The following is a 13,541-nucleotide window of genomic DNA, read 5'->3' as shown; positions in this document are numbered from 1 at the left end:
GTCTGATATGCAAGAAAACAATGTTGTATACACTTATATATAATATATATACAGTATAATATATAGTGATATACATCAGATACATGGAACAAACAGGTGGTATACAATGTGTATACAGTTCGATATACATAAATAATGATGTATATACTGTATACAGTGTGTATACAGTCCGATATACAACTAAGGTTCAAAACGCAGATGACCCAACAGCTTAGTCCAGGCGTACAAAAACTAAGTGTCGGACCATATTTTCATGTGTTATTTATTGTTTATTTATATTGATTCGGGTTGTAATAATTTATTTACTTATGTTATTGATGTTTGCTTAAATATTAATTTTAATTTATTTTAACTTAATTAGATTCCCCTAAAAATAAATCAATTCATGTTAATTTACTCTTTAAATGCTTTTCTACCTTTACTTAGTCATTTGATAAACTTTTACTTTTTTTTATATACATGTATATTATTTTCAATGTTTAAGTTTGATCATTTTTTCTAAAAAATAATTTTAAAGTCTTTGTTTTCTTTTAAATTAATATTTTCAATAGTTAGTCAAATAATTTTTCAAATCGTCGGATAACCGCGCGTTAGCGGCCACTTTGAATGCTTAACACCTTCTCAAAGTGAAAATAAGAACCTCGTAACATTTTTTCTGAATTTTTAAAACTTAAATCTGTTAGGGTCTGTTAAATTAAGTTTTTTTTAATTTCTTTAAAAAATTAAATGGCGACTCTTCTTTTCTAAAATTGATTTTTTCTCTATAAAGTTGAAATTAATTTTAAACCGTCTTTTTTCGACATAACAATTGTAACCCACTTTAAGCTCCTAAAACTAAAAAATATTAAATCAAAACTAAATGATTAATACCTCAATTATTCCACCCCACCCCACCCTTATATTATTATTATTTTTTAAATAATTTTTCATATAAAAGTAGAAATTTAAATTTTTTTTACTTTGTACCCCCACCCCACCCGCCCCACCTAAATTTAATTTTTTTTACTCTGTACCCCACCCCACCAAAAATAATTTTCAAATAATAATCATAATTTTTTTTTGAATTTTTTTTTTGCCCAACGTACCCCCACCCAACAATTTTTTATTTTTGTTTTCAAAAACAAATAGTGCAATTATAGATTTTTATTATAAGCGGGTGATATATGAATATATATGATTTTTCATGTTTTACGCATTTTGTTCATATTTGTATGAACTTAAATAAATTGAAGCTCATATTTACACATTTAAGAAAATATAAGTGATTCACTTAATTTAATATGAAATAAATAGACTCATTTCATTTATATGGACTAAAATTGCACCCCTAATCACAGCCAATGAAGGGTATAATAATCCCCGATAAACTAACAAAAATGCCCCTCTCCAAGCTCTTCTCTCAAAATTCTTTTAAAATGCCAAGTTAGAATAAAAAGTTTATCCAAGTTAATCTAGTATATGCGCATGCCTTATATTATATACCCCTTATATTCTTCTTTATGTTTTTAAATTTAATATATTAAATATCTATCAATAAAATTATATCGACTAAGTAATCTTGTATTATAATCTCGAACCACATTATATAGTATTTTAGTAGAATCTTTTCACTAGCCAAACAATTCCTAAATAATTTTGTGCGTGTGTGGTGGTTTTTTTTTTTTTTTTTTTTTTGGGGAGGGGGGGGGGGGGGGTTGGTGTGAGCCTGGGAAGTGTAAAAAACCAAGTTTTTCTAGCTTCAAAGCGGAATAAGGCTTGGTTTTGGAGCACTAAGCAATTGTTCCTTGGATTAAACATGAGGATTTTTGTCTTTTTGTACAAAACCTAATATAATAGCCAAGGTGAACGTCTCGCCCCACTTTACTTATTCATATATTATTTTGGGACGTTTAATAATACTTATTCAGTTTATAAAATTAATAAATAATTTATTATAATGTGTCTATTTTACCTTTTCTATTAAATTTCAATATTTAGATAATTGATACTCCCTTTATTCCATATTAATTGAATTTGTAAGACAATACACACATATTAAGAAAAATATTCAAGGACACAATTTAAATCATAATTTTCACTATTGCCTTTTGTGAAATCATAAATATAACTTTGTAAATAGTGTAATTTATCTCTTACAAAATATAAAACTTCAATAAATAAAAGGGCAAATATGAAAAAAAATTCAAACATCTATCTTGAACTTTGAACAATTCAATTATTTTGAACAATGAAAAAACCCTCAAAAATTCAATTAATATGGAATAAAGGGAGTATTTACTAAAGGTGATTTGGTAAAATTATTCCTATCATTTACTACTTCTTAATTCCTGTACTAAATTAATAGTGGACAACTATTGTTGGAAGAGCAAAAACACAGAGGGACTATATTATACACACTATTAGAAAGAGGCCGAGTAAGAGTTTCAATTTTATGATTTATGAAATTTTGAAATAGCTTATTTAGATGTTAATAACTAAGTTCTAAATTTAATGTTTATACGTATTTAATAATTTTTTAATATAAATATATTATTTAAGCAAAATCTATCGGTTCAACTGAAGTTATATACCCGAACTTCTAGCTCGCCCTTTGCTACTAGTACTACAATATAAATATGTATACCAATAATTTGGACTAAACTAATATATTTACCAGTTTTATATTTTCTTTTAGGCGGAATTCATCGGTGACCCCCTAAAGTTGGCACCAACTTTCACTTAGACACCTCAACTAGGCTTTGTTCATTTTAGATACCTCACATAAGGTTCTGATGTGTCATTTTGACACTTTGTGTTGACTTAGCACATTGTGTGTGCTGCACTCATTTTGAGCGCGTGAAGAGCGTTTTTTTTTAAAAAAAAAAATACTTTTTTGTTATTTTTTTCTTGTTCTTCTTCTGCTCCATTTTTTAGCTACTATTTTTCATCCATGGTGAAATAGATTTGAACCAAATATAAAGTGAATTCGAATGTCACAAAATTTTCTCAAGCTTAAACACCTTTTTTGAAGCAATTAAAATAATATTATTTCTTTTTTTCAACTTATACGCTTAAATTAATAAATAATAATAATAATAATAGATTTAAAAGAGAGAAAGAAGGAAGATCGTCTTCTTCCCCAACCCCCATCCAATATTCCTCAGTGTAAAACTATTCCATCATCTTTTTACAAACACCCACCCCCACCACCTCCAATTCTTCTTCTTCTTTTTCCTTCCTTCCTTTTTTTTTTTTATGTAGATCTAATTAAAGTCTCAAATATTTCAGTGAAGTTCCATTGTGAAGTTCCGTAGTGGCCCAGTGGAAAAGGAAACTATATCAATGGAGAAGAAGAAGAAGGGTTGTTTCGATAGTTTATTGAGGGCTTAGGCGTAGTGGAATGGAAATGAGAGTCCGATGGAGAAAAAAAACATGGGGGTGGGGGTGGGGGTGGGTTAATTTAAAAATAATTTTTTTCCCTTAAAATTCTTAAAGTTCGACGGTCAACTAGGGAGAGAATAGAACCAGCTTGACACTCAGATTATTCTATAGAGAGTAATATTGCATACTGTCTACTAACAGAAGATGGAGAGCCTTCAACTTTTCACGAGGCTATAAAAGGCCAAGAATCATCTCTGTGGGTGGCAGCAATGCAAGAAGAAGTTGAAGCTCTTCATAAAAATAAAACATGGAATCTTGTTCAATTACCACAAGGAAGGAAGGCCATTGAAAACAAATGGGTCTACAAGATCAAACGCAATGGTAATGATCAAGTGGAGAAGTATCGTGCAAGATTGGTGGTGAAAGGATTTGCTCAGAAAGAAGGTATAAACTTCAATGAGATATTTTCTCCGGTGGTTCGACTCACAATAATTCGAGTGGTCCTACCAATGTGTGCTACATTTGACTTGTACTTGAAGCAGTTAGATGTCAAACCTGCATTTCTTCATGGAGAGCTTGAAGAAGAAATTTACATGCTCCAATCAGAAGGTTTTGAAGAACATGGAAAAGAGAACTTGGTTTGCAGGTTGAACAAATCTCTATATGGCCTCAAACAGGCACCGAGATGTTGGTATAAGAGATTTGATTCCTTCATTATAAGTCTTGGATACAACAGACATAGTTCAGATCCTTGTGTTTATTACAAGAGATTTGGTGATGAAGATTTTGTTATTTTGCTGTTGTATGTTGATGACATGTTGGTAGCAGGCCCCAACAAAGTCCGTCTTACAAATTTAAACGCACAGTTGGCTAGAGAGTTTGAAATGAAGGACTTGGGACCAGCAAATAAGATTCCTAGGATGCAAATTCACCGAGACAGAAATAATAGGAAGATTTGGCTTTCTCAAAAGAACTACTTGAAGAAAATCTTGAGACGCTTCAAGATGCAAGATTGTAAGTCAATTTCTACCCCACTTCCTATTAATTTCAAGTTATCCTCAAGTATGAGTCCTAGCAATGAAGTAGAGAGGATGAAGATGTCTCGAGTACCGTATGCATCAGCAGTGGGAAGTTTAATGTTCGTCATGGTATGTACAAGACCTGACATTGCACATACAGTGGGAGTGGTTAGTCGATACATGGCCAATCTTGGTAGAGAGCATTGAAATACTGTTAAGAGGATCCTAAGATATATCAAGGGTACCTCAGATGTTACAATGTGTTATGGAGGATCAGACTTTACTGTTAAAGGTTATGTTGATTCAGATTATGCAGGTGATCTTGATAAAAGCAAGTCCACCACAGGTTATGTGTTTACTCTTGCTGGGGGAGCTGTAAGCTGGGTTTCAAAACTGCAATCTATCGTGGCTATATCTACGACGGAAGCAGAATATGTAGCAGCTACACAAGCTAGCAAAGAGGAAATATGGATGCAGATGTTACTGGAGGAGCTCGGGCACAAACAAGAGAATGTTGCTCTGTTTTGTGACAGTTAGAGCGCTTTGCATCTTGCAAAGAATTCGGCATTTCATTCAAGGACAAAGCACATACAAGTTCAGTATCACTTTGTTGGTGAGAAGGTGGAAGAAGGCAGTGTGGACATTCAGAAAATTCACACGAATGACAACCTAACAGATATGTTTACAAAGCTGATCAACAGTAATAAGTTCATATGATTTCGATCTTCTATTGACCTAGCAGAAACGTAACATTGCAATAACTGAGTAGAAATGATGATGTGAAGACTTAATTGATTGTCAATTAAATTTTCAAGTGAGAGAATGCAAAGAAAAGTTAGTAGCAAAAGTCAAAAAGGGTAGGCAGCAAAAAGCAAAAGGAAGAAAAAAAGTAGAAAAGCAGCAAACGCGTGAAGAAAAAAAAACAGCAAACGCGTCCAACTTTTGACTTTCATTAACGCGTATTTTTTTTACGCGTTTTCTTTCTCCTATAAATAGAGGGTCTCTTGCCCTTATTTAGATAATCCAAAAAGAGAGAGAAAGAATAAAAAGAGAGTTATACACCAAGATAAATATTGTAGTCTTGAGTGTCCTCTTTAGCGAGTTGTTCCTTTTACAAGAGAAGAGTGTTAATTGTTGTTTTTTTCTTGTATTTGAGAGCAATGCACTCCCATATTTGAATAGTAAAATCCTTCTACCCTGTGATTTTTCCCCTCTATTTGTTTGAGGGGTTTCCACGTAAAATTCTCGTGTCCAATTTATTTTTATTATTTATTATCATATCACACTTTAATTACAGTGCTTCCTCCCAAAACATTAATTACTCGTCTTTTGTGTTATCCGTGATGAATACTTTATCAAACGCTACTTTGATGTTGAATGAACAAAATAAAAGAATCTCCGATAGAGTAAATATATAAAAACATTTCGAGTACACTGGCTAATTGAGCTTCATAATAAGTTTGGCTAACTTAATTCTTCTTTTTTATAAAATGTGTGTATTGTTGTTAACTTGTATTTTATTAAGGTAAAATTTAATTTATAGATGATTTCAGGAGAGGTACATATAAATTGGAAAAATGTTAAGAAAATTATACTAAATATATTATTATTATTTTTGCGTAATTTGATCGATTCTAACATGTTAAACTAATTTTTTTCAAGGTTATTATGATTCATGTTTAGTGAAAAATTTATTTATTTATTTTTTAGGAAAAGGAGAGAATATAGTTGGGAATTGTAGGAAAGTAGACCGAATGATTACAGCATAGAGGCGTGGTCGCTTTATACCAAGAAGATGAATAAAAGCTGTTTTTTCACGTGGCTTTGGGAGAAGCCCTTTTACAAACTCGATAATTCACTCTTCCAATTACCTTTTTTTTTTTAAAAAAAAAACCCCTCAAAGTTGGTACTCTTCGAATGTGCATCAGATAATTTTTTTTGTGTGTGTATAATAATTCGCTAGTATTAAATAAGATCGATGTAATTAGATAAATTCTTTTTATGTGTATAATAATTCGCTAATATTAAATAAGCCCGATACAACCAACTTGATTGAAAAGACGTGATAGAAAAATTTTGTGGGTCAATTGCTCTCTTCTACATTCTATAGTGGAGTATTCTATATTAAATTTTGTGTGTGCAAATACGTCGGTTGAAAATTGAATCACACCCCAATCAACTTCAAGAGAGACATAATATAACTTAGGCATGTGCTAATACTCCCTCCGTCTATCTTTATCCATTTATTATTGTCTTTGCAAAATTCTTAAAAAATTATGAATAGAAGAGTAATTTTATTATATTAATATTTGAATACAATAAATACAATGTCTTAAAAAATATAATACAGAAATGACACTAATTAATAATAAGGGTAAATTAGGAACTAAGTGTAAATTATCTCTTGATTTCATAAATTGAACAAATATTATTGAACATTTATTTTTAGTATAGTGAACAAGTAAAAAGGAATAAATGGAGTATTAGATAGTCTTTTTAGTACTAATCGTCGAAACGTTTCACATTGAAGCGGCGGTTCAACTTTTGTGGACTATAAAATATCCCTAGAATAAAAAAATGAGAAAAATCCTAGAATATACTAGTCCTTTGATCTTCTTCCCTTAGAACTTCCATGTGGGAAGGCTCTACATCTTCCCCTCACTTGTGTTCGATCTTCTTTTCCTTTTAACAAATTATATTCTTGTATTGATCCACTAACTTGTTCTAGCCTAAAGGAAATAAACTTGATCTAACTTTAACTCACTTTTCTTTAATTCCTTTTTTGCAAATTTTAGTAATAACCAAAATGATAATTTTCCCCATAAACAATTGTCCTTGAGATTTAGGTTAATTCTTGTTTGAATCTCTTATCTTAAGTGTAAATATTTGCAATGTTGCTAAACATGTTTCGTAAAAAGGCTTAGGGCTCAAATGAAATCGATACCTTCTTAACCAAATAATGAGAGAAGGGAAAAAGGCTTCTGCTTTTAACAGAAAATGAGACATGAAAAGAAGTCCAAAAAGTTATTGTAGTGAACTACATATAATTCTCATAAAATTAGAGATCAACTCATTCAATCCAAGTTGCCATACGAGTTGTCAGATAAATGGACTAGAAGACAAAAAGAAAATTCACACCGATAAAAAAAGGAAAAGAAAAAGCAGTGCTAAGATAAAACAGTTTAATGTATTATTTTTTTCATGTATTATTTTATTGTTTTTTGTTTTGAAGTACAAAATACTATAGTACCATTTATATTATTCTTTTACACTCTTTGTCTTCTTCTTCTTCTTCTTGTAGACATCGTTTTAATTTAAATGTGTGACCTAGAGTAATCATTGATATCCTTCATGTTATGATAGTAAAACATGATGAGATTATATTTCTTTAAAATAAAGTAGTGTACGCTGAAGCAAATTCATGGTAATTGTTGATTATGAAACCAAAAAAGCTGGCAATGAAATTATTAGGAAAAAAAAAGAAAAAAATACTAATGTTTAAAGAGAAATTCAACATATTGATTGTATGTTGGAGAGCTCTCCATTTAGGTATGCCAATCCTTATGTTATGTCACGCTTTCCAGACAAGAAAATTGTATTCTTATGGGACCAGAAACATTCTCTGATGGATTTGTCCCCCTTTCACTGCTTCTTCTTTGTTTTTGTTTCCAAATAAAAATAGGTGTGAGAGCAAGTTTACACGCATTTTATTTTTTTTTAAAGATTTGTTATCTCTCATCAGCATTGATATGGGCGGAGCTAAAGTACGGGAAGGAGTTCATGAGAACCCCTTAGTATAAATTCTAACTCATTTAGCATTGACACATACCAAATAATTTTGTCCACCATTTCTTAGATCACTTCAAACTTTCATTTTTACAGCACACGTTTTCACACGTAAAGTTTTGATTGCATCCAGAAAATGAACAATCCTTGCTAAAAGTTTACTATTTTTCCGTTGAAATTTTTTACTCAAAAATATTCAGTAATTATTTTCACAAATATTTCGATTAAATTAGTAAGAAAAGAAAAATTATTCAGGGACTATTTCAAGTATTTCGATGAGAATCTATTTTTCATCATACATTTTCTCAGAAAATTGGTTCGGTGAATTGGGAATAGGAAAATCATGCATTATAATACAAAATTTTCATTAATCTGCGATTAAAAAAACCCCAAGTTCTATTAATGATCCAACCTATTCCTTAATTTCTACTGCTTGTGTTAGTTATATGTGTACTTGGCTTTACTCTTTTCGGCCTGATAATTAAATGGTGGCTGAAATTATCTAGTCCCTAGCGCTGCTGGGCTTAACTTCTCATCTGTTTTTTTTTTGTGTTAGTGCAATATACCACAAATATAATATACATCAACATTTTGTAACAGAAAGATCTAAGAGCCCAATATTTCCAAATAAAATAAAATGCGTGACATGGAAAACAAGGGAACATAATGGATGTCTAAAGAGGAAAAAAAGAAAGAAATATTTTTTATCTCGGTGTTGTAATAATCCAAAATAACTACTAGTTTTCTCATATTACCGACTTCAAGCCCGGATAAAGGAGGAGAGGTGCGAGGCTGACAGACCTTATGAATCATTGCACTAATTTATTTGGTATTGAAGTGTTATTGTTGTAACTGAGTTAAGATTAACACTTGGTGATTTGGGCTAAATACTATTGCTAGTAGTATTTCCGTGTCATACTTTTTTTTAAAAATATATTTTAGAAAAGAATATCATACTTCTTTATCAAATAATTTAAATATATACTTCTCAAATATCAATAATGACTTATTTTATCATACTGAAACAGGGGACTATACATCATACTGTCCGGTTGGTGAATTTAAGAAGGAAAAGCAGTGGTGTTTATTCAATATCCTATGATTGAACATGATTAACTCGGAATAATGGAATGTTTAGCTGTAGAATTTAGACTCTTTTCACCAAAGAAAAAGATATATGAAATATTACAAAGCACATTCAATGATTCCTTTAATTCTACTTAACCCCTCAAGACTAAACAAATAGCGGTCGTCTGAAAAGTTGATAAGAAACAAGTTAGTCATGTATTAATTTTGGTATAACTTATACGATATTTGATAGGTAGATAAAAAATAAGCAATCTATATATAAAATTAATACTATGTATGTTTGATTATTTAGAAACATGCATAACTAATACATGTATAAGTAATTGGAAAATTTATGTGTTATTTTATGCATGATAAAAGATGAAATAACTAATACATGAATAGCTAATCCATACATAAAATAATATATAGATTCACTCATAGCTAATTCCTAGTTTATGTATTGCCAAAATTAGAACTTGAAGATCTGAGTTTAGTAAGAGACAGACAAATCAGTTGTCAAGGGTCTTAAATGTAGCTTCATTTCTAAGATGGTCACTCAACTCATATTTATATTTATGATTCAAAAAGTTTTCATTCTTCTTGATGGTCACTCAACTAATAGTTATGATTAGGGGTGTACATGAAGCAGGTTGATTCGGATTTTTTACAAATCAAACCAAACCATTTGTGTCGGGTTATTAAATCTATAAATCAAACCAAATCAATAAAAGTTGGGTTTTTCGATATAAATTTTTCTCGGCTTTTTCGGGTTTTTTCGAATTTCTCGGGTTTTTCATAGTATCTAATAAAAAACATAAAGTAGTGATTCTTAAAAAGAGTTCTAGTACAAAATATCAACATATAAGATGGAAGCAGAACATTCTTTGAAGTTTTAACTTTATAAATAACTTTATAAGATGAACTTTTTTTGTATATTATTTAGATGGTTTCTCAAGTCCAAATCTAAATGTAAGAAAGAAAACAAAAATTATGAAAAATTTTAAAAAAATATTTATAAATTATATTTTAATAAATATTTTTATGTATAACATAATTTAAAAGTAGTATGTCTATAATCGGGTCGGTTTGGGTTCGGTTTGACTTTTTTTAGTTAAAACCAAACCAACCCTATAATGGTCGAATTTTTTTTTCGAACACCAAACCAAGTCAAACCAAACCACTAGTCGGGTTTTTTTCCGGTTTGGTTCGATTTGTCGGTTTGGTGCGGTTTATCGGTTTGCTCTGTACAGCCCTAGTTATGATTCAAAAAGTCATCATTCTTCTTGATTCAATTTTTTTTTTCAACAAGGAAAGTAACTTCTGAAATAATAATTATTAGTTGAGTGACTATTTGAGAAATCTAGAAATAATAATTATTAGTTGAGTGACTATTTGAGAAATCTAACTCAGAATTCTAGAAAAAGGTGGATTAGTATGGTGATTAAGAACCCAATTAGTTTCAACAAGAACAGGACATTTAAAAATCAGGTAAGAGTATGGTATTAATGCATACCAGGGCAACATAATGAATATAAAAATGGAATGAATATGTTATCGATCACCTAGCATGGTTTAAATTAGATCAATATCTACTCACAATGATAAGGATGATCTATTTTGTTTCCAAAATATCACCTGGTTGATGTACATCTTTTCATAGGATTCTAATATTTTCTGTACTTATAAGATCATTTGGCACAAACTGCATGAAAATGTAGTATAGTTGTTTATAAATGATCAAAGTTTTATGATGGGGTATCACTTTTGTCCATTTACTTTATTTAACCTTTATTATGAATCACCAAAGTGCATGCCGCTTTTCTTTTCATGTACACAAAAGGAATTGTTTCCTACACCATTAAAGAAACTGATTCATATGTAGGGGTATAAACATAAATAAGTGGAGTAAAAGTAATGATTAGCAACCTAATGTGTCGCTGTCGCTTTTTTGGTCAAAATCGACGAAAAAGCGACTGTAACACTTCGATTTTTTTTCCGACAAGACTCAAACCATTTTTCATATGCGTATAGACTCGAACTGAATGACTTCTAATTGCATAAATGAGTTAGGATCAATTTCTAAGTATTTTAAGAGTATTAGATGTGGTTTAGGGTCATAAGGGATCTCTAACACAAAACCAAGTCCAAAAAATTTCAATTGGCTAAGTTTTTGAATGAGTTCGTATAAGGGTCAACTTCAAACGACCATATCTCCTATAATATAATGGATTGGGGCCCATGAACTATCAAATTAAAGGTCTTTGAGTCTTCTTTTCAACGCCACCAAGATTGCAATTTTTGGAGTTCAGAGTAAAAAGTTATGTTCAATTAACCAGAAAGGTGCGCGACCAGTCCGCGTCGCGGACTTGGCCGATTTTGCTTCAACTTAAAATTTCGGAAAAAAAATGAACTATGGGGGAAAAACTCCGCGACGCGGACTTGTTCTACTCTAGTTCAAATTCCTGCCAAGTTTTTATTTTTGGGAGGGGCTTTTCGGTCTTTTTCCCACCTTTTCCCTCTACGTTTTAGGGCTAAAATCCGTCTCTTATTAGTATCCTAGGGTGTTTTCTTCTCATTCACCCCTAGAGCTTTTGAGAGAAGAGATGTGGAAGGAGAAGAAGAGCTAGGATTCAAGATCTTCAAGCCAGGTCTTTGATTTTTGGTGAAATAATCTTTATTCCAGGTGTGTAAGGCTACTCACAACGTTGGATTGATTTCATCCACGTGCCCTACATCTTTATTGATTCGAGTTGAGTTGAGTTTTGAGGTTCCATGAGTTGAGTTCTTGGGTTATCTATAATTTCTATTGAGTTTTTGTATATAAATTCATATGTATTAATGATGTTCTTGAGTTGAGTTTTGTTGAGAGTATGGATTCATGTATTCATTCACATGAACCCAAGATGAGATTTCATTTTTGTCATAATTTGTCTTGAGGTTGAGATTGATGGTTTTCATGTATAAATAAAAATATTGCTTTCAAAGTGAGATAATGCATATTTTAATGAGATTGATGAAATTAAACATAGAGTTAAATGAGGATTTTGGGCAAGATGTTTGATGATGATGTAAATGATGTTTAGTTTAGAAAGTAAAATGATTGATGGAGAGGTAATGTTGACGATGATGTTTTGAGAAGGAGTGGATTGGAGTCTAATGTGACTACGTAATATAATTTACATAATTTGATTTGATTGGAGTCATATGAGGATTTTGAGTATAAATGATTGTTTGAGAAGGAGTTTTAAAATGATTTGCGAACGTTTTTGCATAAATTATTTATGCACTATTTTGAGTTTAAAGAATGATTATTTTTATCTTTGATTTAGAAAAAGTTTAAGCATGAGTTGAGTTTGAGAAGTCTCTTAATTATTATTTTGAGTATGAGTATTTTGAGTATAAACGAGTTGAGCAATTTTTACATTAAAACGTCTATTTTGAGATTGAATTGAGGAGTTAAAATTATGTTTTAAATGCATCTAATATTTACTGCATTCATTGAATTGAGATTGTATCAAATTTAAAGAGAAGAATTTGATGATTGAGATGAGTTGATTTTGAAAGAAGGTCCAATGAAACCAGATTGATTGAGTTTTGAAAAGAGTCCAATGAGACTAAATGAGTTGATTTGAACTAAGTCCAAAGAAACAAAATGAGCATTTTGAGTATTTTACTCACTTGATAGATATGAGCATATTGAGTCTTGAGAGGAGTATCGAGCACTGAATTGGGTAAGAGTATAGTCCATACTCAAATTCCATGAACTACGTAGCCAACGTAGGAGAGGATTGAATTGTTAAAGTCAGATGTTTCCCTATTTCATTGTCCTGAAATGATAAGACTTGATTTATTGATGGATCTATGATTGGTTGATTCGTTCATATCCTGGCAAAGTATTGAACGGTCGTGGCAAGAACGTCAGCTTGTTGTACATCACTGACTCATAGGTGAGGGCTGTCGGTTAGAGAAACTCCCAAATTGAGTGGATTGTGCATGATATGATTGGTTTGATTGAGATTGTAGATGATTGAGTCGAATTGTAAAACATTGCTAAATTCTGATTTGCATATCTCTTGAGTCGAGTCCTTTGAGTTTATTATTGAGTTGATTGAATACTTGGTTGATTGGTTTGATTGGTATTGTAGATGATTGAGTCGATTTATAAAACATTTCTAAATTCTAATTCACATGTCTGTTGAGTTGAGTCCTTTGACTTTATTCGTTGATTTGAATTGGATTGAATTGAATCGAATTGTATATGATTATATTGAATTGGATGGTATGTGATTGGATTGAATCATATTG

This window comes from Solanum dulcamara, chromosome 12, assembly GCF_947179165.1.
Source record: "Solanum dulcamara chromosome 12, daSolDulc1.2, whole genome shotgun sequence".
Lineage (NCBI taxonomy): Eukaryota > Viridiplantae > Streptophyta > Magnoliopsida > Solanales > Solanaceae > Solanum > Solanum dulcamara.
This window is presented reverse-complemented; position numbering follows the sequence as displayed.